This window comes from Chiloscyllium plagiosum, chromosome 10 (assembly GCF_004010195.1).
Source record: "Chiloscyllium plagiosum isolate BGI_BamShark_2017 chromosome 10, ASM401019v2, whole genome shotgun sequence".
In the NCBI taxonomy this organism is placed as follows: Eukaryota; Metazoa; Chordata; class Chondrichthyes; order Orectolobiformes; family Hemiscylliidae; genus Chiloscyllium; species Chiloscyllium plagiosum.
The window spans coordinates 95,748,946-95,759,158 of record NC_057719.1 but is presented as its reverse complement, the minus strand read 5'-3'; the positions used below and the strand labels follow the sequence as shown (position 1 = coordinate 95,759,158).

At 39.1% G+C, this 10,213-nt stretch overlaps 1 long non-coding RNA gene across 1 annotated transcript; it reads left to right on the top strand.

Moving 5' to 3' along the window:
* The first annotated feature begins 1,078 nt into the window (after positions 1-1,078).
* LOC122553909 lies at positions 1,079-9,993 on the top strand. The gene is made up of 3 exons (XR_006312871.1): positions 1,079-1,496; positions 2,305-2,405; positions 8,753-9,993. It is a non-coding gene; the product is annotated as an uncharacterized LOC122553909 (long non-coding RNA).
* Positions 9,994-10,213: the final 220 nt, after the last annotated feature.

Sequence of the window (10,213 nt, the reverse complement as noted above, 5' to 3'; positions counted from 1 at the left end):
GTAGGTGCTTCTGCATAGTTACATAATTAATCCTACACACCAACAGTCTCTTGGCATCTCATGAATTAAAGCAGTCACATGCCTCTATTGCCTTAAAAAATCCTGACATGGTTCCTCTGGTTCTCAAATACCGAATAAATGCAATAGCATCTCAGAATTAGAGGAGGCTTGGAATTGTAATGTTCCTGAACTAAATCCATTAACTCTTGAAAGGTTTTAGTATCTGGTGCCTCAGGAAACTTTTCAGGATCCTAATAACTGAAAAAGCTGTAGGTCCACGAGCTATCAGGAGAATTACTCATTGGTTTTCATCTGCCCCAATGTCATTTGCCCAGAAAAAAAATGCATAGTTTCCACATTCTGAGCCCAGTCCTCAACAGCAGGTTCAACCGAGTCAAGTTTCCCAACTAATGGCATGATGCCAGAAATACTTACCCCAGTTCCAAAATGACTGTCACAAGCAAATTTCTTCAGGAGTGTATTTTCTTTCTCTCATCATCACTGAAATAACTCCACGGAGGCTGGTATCCCATCACCATGCCTTTCATATTTCCAAATGGAGATTCCTTGACACTAGTCTGGGTCCCTCAGAACCAGCTCTGAGTGAAGAGAACCCCTGAAACTCCTGTTTATATCTGTCAGCCACAATTGGGGAACTCTTATTCTAAGAGGTCTTCCTGGCTGACCTTGTTACAATCACTACAGTTACAGCCTCAAAAATAGATAGTAACAAGTCCTGAAAAGTAACTAGAATGCTGAAATGACAACTGGACTAGGCCTCTTGAAATGATTACAATTAGTTTCTCCTGAGAATTTGTTCTACGCATGGTAGGTAAGTAAAGTGGCTGACCAGGTAAAAACAATGACTGCAGATGCTGGAAACCAGATTCTGGATTAGTGGTGCTGGAAAAGCACAGCAGTTCAGGCAGCATCTGAGGAGCAGTAAAATCGACGTTTCGGGCAAAAGCCCTTCATCAGGAATAAAAGTTATTCCTGATTAAGAGCTTTTGCCCGAAATGTTGATTTTACTGCTCCTCAGATGCTGCCTGAACTGCTGTGCTCTTCCAGCACCACTAATCCAGAAAGTGGCTGACCAGTCAGACGCTGGTAGGTAGCAACATTGGAAGCATTTTTGCAGTCATGGAGTCATGAATTTAAACAACAAATATAATTTGCAATGCAGGATTTTGATGCCAGTGGGGTTGTCTAGTGTTATGGCAGATGGCTCCATTTTAGTTTGTAATGTCAGTACACTTAATGCCTGCTGTACTGAAATCTCCAAATGTTGTACATTATTTATGCAATAATTGTCAGTTTGTCTAGAATGAATTGACTTGCTCTCAGTCGTTGATACCAGTGGATTCCACTGCTGACCCACCTTCTGCCAATTTCAGCAGGAGCTGCAGAGAGCCTTGTAGAATCAAAGAATTAAACAACACAAAATGGAGGCCATTCGGCCCGTCATGTCAGTGGTCGGTCCTTGAAAGTGTAATCTGGTTAGTCCTGCTCTCTTGCTTTTCTTCCATAGCCCTAAAACCTTTTCTCCTTCAAATATTCTGCCTGCCTTTTGAAAGTTAAGTTTGAATCTGCATTTCCCATCCACTCAGGCAGTATTCTGGAGATCATCATAATACCTTTTATTTAAATTGTTTTTCCTCATGCCGCCTGTGGGAAAAGAGCAAATTACCACAGCCCTCTGGTTACCAACTATTCTGCCAGTGAAAATATTGTGAGGAAGTGGGTGAAACTATCACAACCATTTATGATTTAAAAGGTCTTTCCCTAAAGTTTATTTTGCTCTAAAGAGAACAATTCCAGATACATTGTTCTTTCCACAAAGAAGTTCTGTGCCCTTGGTTCCTTTCTGGTTAATATTCTGTCTATGCTGTCTACAGGATTGTCACATTTCAAATGTATGATACTCAGAAACGGTCACAATAATCCAACAAGAACCTAACATAAATTATTTCATAAAGATGAAGTTCAGCTTCCTTGCACATGTGCTGAAAAATGTGTTGCTGGAAAAGCGCAGCAGGTCAGGCAGCATCCAAGGAGCAGGAGAATCGACGTTTCGGGCATAAGCCCTTCTTCAGCCCTTCTTGCACATGTGTCCATTTCCTTTGTTTTTAAATCCAACATTCCAATTTGCCTTTAGAAATTATGTTGTGTATACTCAAGTCCAGATCTTCCGAATTCATACAAATCTTTCCTTTCAAGTCATCTGGGAGATTTAATTTTGATGTTAGTGACTGAGATCTTTATAATATGTTGCAAACATTTTTTTCTGATATTTCTTTACCACAGGATTTCATGTACTTTGAGCAAAATTCTGGAGGTGTGCAACATGGTGGAGCTTGGCGGATGCTTTAGTGACAAAATTGCACAACTTTGTCAGAAGCATTATGGTAAGATTTCAGGCTCTCTGTATTGACTTTTTTTTTACAGTTTATTAAAGATAAAATAATTACTAACATTACAGATGTCTTTTCAAACTAATCTGGTAGCTTCTAAGTTTAGAAGAAATTGGAGAAACCAATTGGGCTATTTAAGGATCTTAAGGAGATCCTTATTTAAGAATAAAGAGATTTTATGGAGAAAGAGATCATGGTTGAGGGACATAAACAGTACTTTGCATCTGTCATCACTAAAGTAAAAGATTCTGCCAATTTTACAGTCAAGGAGGAATTAGTAGTGAAACGGAGTCTGGTAAAAATAGATAAAGAGGAAGAACTGTACTGTTTGGCAATGTTCACACTAGAAAACTATCCAGTCTAGATTGTTGAGGGGAGAAACGTGCAAATAATGCATCTTCTAACCAGAATCTTCCAAATCTCCTTTTGGTATGAAGTGGTTTGGAAGACTAGAGGATTACAAATATTGCACCGTTGTTCAAAAAAAAAGATATAAATCCAGTGACTATGGCTAGTCAGCTTGATAGCACAAATGGGAAATCTTGAAAATAATCCCAGTCCAAAATTAATTATCACTTTGAAGAATATTGCAGCTGATATGAGTTGGTGAAGCCATCATGATTTGATTTATTTTCCATTTTGTAGAGAAAAACGAATAATTAAAACTCTTATTGTTTGCAATTATTGACAACAGGCAGCTCAGCCTAGATTAGAGATCCACCTTTACTGGTCCATTAAATATGTTGTCACAATGTGAAGTCAGGAACTGGTCCATATGCTCTTCTGTCAGCAGGTTTGAGGGCAGAGCAGGCACATAAAATCACCAGGTAGCTTCTCTGTTGCATACCTGCCCACCCCTGACATTTCTGAAATTCTAAGAGGTGGGGCAGGAATGGTATGGTTGGTACTCCCTTGGACTCTTAACTTGAGGGCCTTATCCTCCTTAGCCAGTTTATTACTCATGGTGAGGCAGGCCCACACCATGTAGGAAGCTGATCTTCCATGATCTACCGTTGGTTTTTTTTGTATGGCTGTTAAATACAAGTACCAGTGCCAATACCAGAAATGCTGGGGACACAGGTTTGAGAGAAAGAAAGGAACTGAAGGACATCAGTTTTTATCGAAAATGATGTTACGGAAATTGATGGGATTAAAGGCCATAAATCTTCATGGCCTGATAATCTATATCCCAGAGTACCTAAGACATTGGCCCTAGTAATAGTGATGGTCACTTCCAAGGTTCTATAGGCTCTGGAATGTTTCCTACAGATTGTAATCTAGCTCTGCTATTTAAAAAAGGAGTTGGAGAGAATACCAGAAAGTATATACCAATCATTCTAATGTCAGTAATGGGGAAAATACTTAAGCCCATTATGAAAGATAATAGAGCAGAAATAGCAAGACCAGGATCAGACAGAGGCAGCATGGATTATGAAAGGGAAATCTACTGGAAGTCTGTGAGGCTGGAACTAGTAGAGTTGATGAAAGGGAGCCAGTGGACGTGGTTTACTTGAATTTTCAGAAGGCTTTCATAAAGTCTCCACATAAAAGATTAATGTGTAAGATTAAAGTGCATAGGATTGAGTATAGTATATTGAGATGGATAGAAAATTGGTTAGTGACCAGAAAACAGTAGGAATAAATAAAAAATGCTGGAAATCTGAAAACAAATCATAAACACAGCAGGTCTGGCACCATCTGTGCAGAGAAAGCAGAGTAAAAGTTTTGGGTCCAGTGACCTTTCTTCAGAACACAGGTCAGAAGCTAAGAATACCGCAGTGAGTAACTCAATTCCTAAATGCCTAAAACCTATTCACCATCTAAAGGGACAAGTCAGGAGTCTGATAGAATACTCCCTACCTGTCTGGATGGGTGCAGCTCCAACAACACTCAAGAAGCTTGACACCATCCAGGACAAAGCAACCTGGTAGATTGGCACCAGAACTACAAACATTCACTCCCTCTATCAAGACACTCATTAGCAGCAGTGCATGCTATGTATAAGATGTACTGCAGAAAATCACCAAAGATCCTCAGACAACACCTTCCAAATCCATGACCACCTCCATCTAGAAGGACAAGAGCAGCAGATAATGGGGGTACCACCTCCTGTAAGCTCTCTTCCAAGCCACTCACCATCCTGACTTGGAAATATATCGCTGTTCCTTCAATGTAACTGGGTCAAAATTCTGGAATTCCCTCCCTAATGGCATTGCGAGTCTACCTAAATCAAATGGACAGCAGCAATTCAAGAAGATAGGTTACCACCATCTTCTCAAGGGCAATTAGGGATAGGTGATAAATACTGTCCCAGTTAGCTGTGCCTACGAGTGAATAAAACACATGTAGAATCACTTAACTGTTCTTGCATACAATATCTCTATTTATGATGCTCAAGTTCTCATAGGCTTTGTTAATTTCTCTCTCATTTAGGTGGATTGTTTGGAGTACAGGGTAGTGCTGGCCCAAATGATGGTCCAACTCAGCCACATTTCAGGCTCTGAAATAGCTAATATGTTGGCAAGTCCAGGACCTTTTTATCCTTTCTGGAATGAAAAGGAATCAGAAAGTGCCAGTAGTACTTCAGACCCCAGCTGTGGCATTGGAAGTGGTGCCTATAACTGGGTTGGTATCCAGCAAACAGGATGTATAATGGCACTGCCCTCGCTGCATGGTATTTGAGGTCAGGGTCACTGGGGTCAATCGGGCAGATCCTGTCAGGTTGGCTGTGAATCTGCAGGGAATCTGCCAGGATTTGCCAGGTGATCTCCCCATGTGACAAGAGCTCACATACTGCTAGTAAAATACTGCAAGAGACCCTTAATTGACCCCCCAATACTACAATTAGCCTCTAGGCTGGAGGTCCATCCTTTCAGTTTCTCAGCTGCTGGCAGAGTGCTGTGGGGGTGAGAAAGTGACAAACAGTCCACCACTCTGCCAATCCTCCACATGTAATGGCTCTTCTGCCTCATATCCCACTTTCACAAGCTCCAGAACATTCAGTTCAATATGTCATCCAGTTTCAAATGTCAGTGCATGTGCACCCAGATACCTATATCCCTGCTGAGTCTTTAGAATAGTCCCTTTAAATCTATCACAAACAAAAACAGAAGTTGCTGGAAAAGCTCAGCAGGTCTGGCAGCATCCGTGAAGAGAAATCGGAGTTAATGTTTTGGGTCCGATGTCTCTTTAAATTTATATTGTCTCTCCCTCATTTTTCTCCCAAATGTATTACTTTATCTTAAATTGCATCTGCCAAATGTATCCCCATTCTGTTGCTGTTGTTTACCACACCTCTCAGTTTGGCATCATTGACAAACTTTGAAATTATATTCTGTTATGATCCTTATGGAGAACAGCTAATGAAAAGTATGAAATGTCAGATTGACAGCTAAGCAACAATATTTCACTTCTGTAGCATCTAGTCTTTAACAATCAAACCATAATTAATGTTAATTAAACATGAAATCACAGGTATTTTGTGTACAATATAAATAATAAATTAAACATTTAAATAGTTGATGCAACAAAGAAAGATTTTTCAAGTTTTCTCAAGTGTCTCATTCAACAGGTATGGCAGTAATTTCATCCCTCAAAACTCTGAATTTCCTCAGTAAAACTCCAGCTCCTTTGCCAGATCCAGCCTTTGTACTCAACTTTTCTCAATTGCATCTGAACCCCTCTCATCTCAAAATCTGATCACCTGAGTCTTGTTGCATGCCACACAACAGATCATTAGTTTCCCATTTGCATCTTCTGAGGCTGGGTCAAAGTCTTCCTCTCAATGAAGCCTAACACCAGCCAAATTTTCTTTCCTCACTGTCCAAAAATGAGGAGGTTTCATCCTGTGGTTTTAACAGTTTTAATCCCTGTGTATACATGGTGACTCTGCTTTCTTGTCAGCCCCACAATCAGGCACCTTCATATTTCTCAAATCAAGCTCTACAAACCAAGAATCCTGTTGCAATTCCAATATCCAAATCATTTATATAAATCAGAAGAGCAATGATCTTAGCACTGAGCATTCAGGAAGACCACATCCTATCATCCCTCAGTCTAAAAATTAACAATTTACCACTTGCTAGTCTCTGTTCTTGAGCCATTTTTTTTAAAACTCCAGGCTGAGGCTGACCCTCCTATTCTGAGAGCCTCAGTTTTGTTAACCAGCCTTTCAGATATTGTTACCTTATCAAAACATTTTTAAAATCTGTATAGGCAACATACAAGAGTTAGATTATTCAAGCCTTTTACCAAGCTGTGCTGGTTCTCATTTAATGAAATCAAGTGTCTCCACGTTTTTTTTCATCCTATCATGGTTTCTAAAACATTGCCAGTAATATTACACTGTCATTTCTAAATGTGTCCTTGCAGTCCTCCTAGAATAAGAATGTCACATTTGCCATTCTCCAATCCTCTCACTCTTCCCTGACATCGAGTGAATGTTAGAAGATTTTGGTTTTCCCAATCCCCACTCCCTTAAACGTTCTAGAATACAGCAATCTGGACCAGGAGACTTGCCCACTCTGAGCATTACCAGCCTTTTCAATTTATTTTGCACTAGAATGTTCAAACCATCCATTAGCTACACACTGTCTGCTTCTGCTATATTTTATCATTAGAATTCAACATTCTCTTCCTTAGTGATCACCAATGCAGAATACTCATTTGTTCTCCGTTTGTAATCCTTTTATCATTCATTCATGAGGTAGGCATTTTCAGCTAGGCCAGCATTAATCGGTCTTCCCTATTTGCCCAGATGGTGAGAGCTACCCACATTGGAGTCACACGTAGGTCAGACTGTGTAAGGATGGCAGGATCAAAAAGTGTGGCGCTGGAAAAGCACAGTTCAGGCAGCATTCGAGGAGCAGGAGAGATGTTTCGGGCATAAGCCCTTCATCAGGGTGGCAGAATACCTTCCCTGAAGAACAATAGTGAACCTGATAGGATTTTACAATAATTGACAGTGGCTACATGGTTGGAATTAAGTCAGTTCTTCCAGATTTTATTGAATTCGAAAACTAATTATATTTGGCCTAGTTTTCATTTGAAGTATTCACCTTTATATGTAGAATCAAAGAATCCCTACAATGTGGGAACAGGCCCTTTGGCCCAACAAGTCCACATCGACCCTCCAAAGAATAACCCACCCAAACCTTTTCCCTCTACCCTATATTGACCCCTGACTATGCACCAAGTTATACATACCTGAACACTACAGGCAGTTTAGCACAGCCAATTCACCTAACCTGCACATCTTTGGATTGTGGGAGGAAACCAGAGCACCCGGAGGATACCCACACAGACACAGGGAGAATGTGCAATCTTCACACAGAAAGTCACCCGAGGCTGGAATCGAATTGGGGTCCATCACGCTGTGAAACAGCAGTGCTAACCGCTGAGCTACCATGCTGCCCTAATGACAAACACCTCTGGATGTTTAAAGGTGGTTTTGCTTTGTAAAGGAAGCCAGAATTGGGGGATACAGTTTAAAAACAAGGAGTTTCCTATTTCGGATGGAAACAAGAAAAATTTTTATCTCTTAGAAAGCTAGGAGTTTCTGTCTTTGCAGGGAGTGGTGGAGGCAGTCACTGAATATTTCTCTAAGGCAGAAGTAGAGAGATTCATAACTAACAGGAGAGTTGATAATTATTTGAGATAGGTAGGAATTTGGGGTTGATGCCACTATCAGATCAGCCATGATCTTATTAATTGGTGGAACAAGCTCAGTGCTTGTAAGGCCTAATTCTGCTCCTAATCTGTATGTTTGTTTGTATGTCCTGTATGTTAGGACATACAGGATACACCCATTTTATGTTAGTTTAGGACCTCCCAAACAAACTAGAGAACGTTGCTATGAGATCCCCATCCTACTGAGGTGCCAACTGTTCATTTTGAAAGATGTATTTTATCCTAGGATTGGTTCTAATGCCCATGTATTGGAAATCTTCCCACCTACACCATAACTCAAGTCATTCAACTATACCCTTATTTCTCTTAACAATTGTGTTCAATTGAGGAAACGATTCGGAGATGCCGGTGTTGGATTGGGGTGTACAAAGTTAAAAATCACACAACACCAGGTTATAGTCCAACAGGTTTAATTGGAAGCAACCTGGTGTTGCGTGATTTTTAATTGAGGAAACCTAGTTCAGCACATGTTTTTATGCAATTGAATTTGTTATTGTACTGAAGATATACCATTTGAATTTCTTCATAGTTAATAACATTTAGGATTTAAATGCAAACAAAGTTTAGTATGTGTCATTGACATTTATTAGATCTGAATTATTTGTCTTTTTGAAAGGTAAAGTCTTTAAAGTTATTTTTCTTTTTTCATTCAGATGTTTCATGAAGTGCAAAGAGATAAACTGGACAACATGACAGATATCCAATAATGTGCCTAACTTAATTTCAACTTGGAATTAATAGAATCAGAAGTAATTCATCGGAATTCTTTGAGCTGTTTATTTACACTGTCATAATGGTTTCATTTATTATTTTGAAAATCCAAAAAACTTCATTTATTTTTAACATTTATTTAATATCACTGAAGTTGGTGGTTTACCAGTATATCTGGTATTGTCTGTTGAAGTATCGAATATCTATATTGTTATCATATTAAACTGGAATAATAAGTTGGGAATTTCCTTGGAACTGTGCTGATGCTGCCACTGTAACTTCACCAGAAGTGCTAAGGAGAATCCATGTACACGTCAGTGGGATTTCTGACAGACAAGGCAGGGCTAACGAGGAAGAATGTTTTTTGAGAGTGCTGATGACTTGGAACTCCTACTACCAGGGTGGTGGAGGGAGAGGTCTTAAAAAGAACAAGAAAAGTGGGTATGTGTTTGAATGAAATAAATTTTCAGTATTACAGTGATAGAATGGGGAGTGGCACTAGCTGATGTGCTTTTGGAAAGTTTGGATGGATTTGATGGGGTAGATGGCCTGCATGTGTGCCACATTGATTTTATGACTTTCAAGTCACGGCAATGGAATAGGACTGTTTCAAAGGTAATTGCCATTTGTTCTGCCCAACACTCGTACTGCATTGTAGCCCTCAGTGTGTAATCAATGTTAGAAAATAGTGTCCATGGTTTTCAGATGTTACTATCATTGTTACAAATTTTTAGCAAAGATTTAAATTTTAATAATACACTATATAAGAAACATTTTTGTTTTTCAAACACATAATCCCATGTAATAAAAAATGATTGCAATATATGCCATACATTTGAACAGTATACTTACATCTGGAGAAATCTATTTGATAACAAAGAAATTTCTAATTACAATTTCAGTTATTGTTTAGGAGATGGGTTATAATTTTTGAGGAAGGAAGATGATTTAATTGTCCAATATTTATCCACGTGGCCGACACAGGGAAAAATGTCATGGCATGAGGAAAATGCTTTATGTTTAACCATTTTTAATACTATCAGGAAAAGAGAAATAGGGAAAATATAAAAAGGTTTCAGAGTGATTGTGAAATGGATATAATTTAAAGTTAGTGAGTTACAATTGTCATTCACAGTCTGTAGTACTAAAACTACAATAATTAAAGCTTCTTCCCTCCAGTAAAGTGTGATTGTGATGTTCTGTCTGAAGGTTTTCAATCTCTGCACTGATGGAAGATTTGCACACATCTATCTACAAGGCTTTTATCAGAATTTGTTGATATCTTGTGCATTAAACTAACAGAAGGTATGAAGTTTTTTGACAAATGGTTATCTAATTCCTTTTTGAATGATTTTCTTACATTCACAGGATGTGGGTGTCACTAGCTAGGCCAGCATTTATTA